Source organism: Aptenodytes forsteri, unplaced genomic scaffold (genome assembly GCF_000699145.1).
Source record: "Aptenodytes forsteri isolate BGI_AS27 unplaced genomic scaffold, ASM69914v1 Scaffold87, whole genome shotgun sequence".
Lineage (NCBI taxonomy): Eukaryota > Metazoa > Chordata > Aves > Sphenisciformes > Spheniscidae > Aptenodytes > Aptenodytes forsteri.
Window position 1 is genome coordinate 1,134,727 of NW_008796041.1, and position 941 is coordinate 1,135,667.

At 67.2% G+C, this 941-nt stretch overlaps 1 protein-coding gene across 2 annotated transcripts in view; it reads left to right on the top strand.

Annotated features, from left to right (window-relative positions):
- The first annotated feature begins 219 nt into the window (after positions 1–219).
- The window catches only part of PROSER2 (proline and serine rich 2), a 27,099-nt gene continuing 26,377 nt past the window's right edge, over positions 220–941 (top strand). For both annotated transcript variants that reach the window (XM_009285482.2, XM_009285483.2), the window contains exon 1: positions 220–384. The gene's annotated coding sequence lies outside the window, so the exon portion shown is untranslated. The remainder of the gene's footprint in view (positions 385–941) is intronic.

Below are 941 nucleotides of genomic sequence, written 5' to 3' on the forward strand. Positions count from 1 at the left end.
AGACCGTACCGCAGGCTGCCGCCCTCGACCGCCTGGGAAAAAGGAGTACCGGCATCATGCCCTGCCCAGAGGGCCCGGGACAAAGGCGACCGGCCCGCCCGGGCTAGGCGGAGTCGTGACGGAGCGCCGCTCCCCACACAGGACGGGGCGAACCGCCCCGCCCCAGCTCGGCGCAGCGCCTGTCGCTTTAACCGCCCGCCGTGGGTGGTGGCCGGGCGCAGTGCGCATGAGTTCGGGGCTGGCAGCTCGGCGGAGCTCGCGCCCGGCCGGAGGTGCTGCTCCGGCCACCTGCCCGTTGCCGTTCTTCGTCCGGGCTCGTTCCCGCTCCTCGTATTGCCCTCTGCCGTCCCTGCCGGGAGAGGTGTGGACGGCTCCCCGCAGCCGGTGAGTGCAGTCTCCCCTCAGAGGGCTCTTCTCTCCCTGCGCGGCGCTCCGGCTGAGGGGATCTTCGCTTCTGTCCCCAGCTCCGGTGCTCGCCTCCCGGGAGCGGGGGCTGGCGGCAAAGGGGAGCCGCTGGCGTGAGGCGATGAGCTCCACCTGCCCCCGGTCTTCCTCAGCGGCCCCGCCCCGCCCTGGCTCGGTCTTCCTCAGCGGCCCCTTCGGGGAGAGGCCGCGGAGCGCTCCGCGCGTTTGTCAGCCCTTGATAGGACTGGTTCAATATCGGTCTTATTACTCACTAATGGATTTTTAATTTTTTTCTTTTCCCCACTCGCGCCAGTTGCCGCGGTTCCAAGAGCAGCAGGCCTCGGTCTTCCTCAGCGGCCCCTTCGGGGAGAGGCCGCGGAGCGCTCCGCGCGTTTGTCAGCCCTTGATAGGACTGGTTCAATATCGGTCTTATTACTCACTAATGGATTTTTAATTTTTTTCTTTTCCCCACTCGCGCCAGTTGCCGCGGTTCCAAGAGCAGCAGGCCGGACGGCGGCGGCTCCCCCTAGCATGGC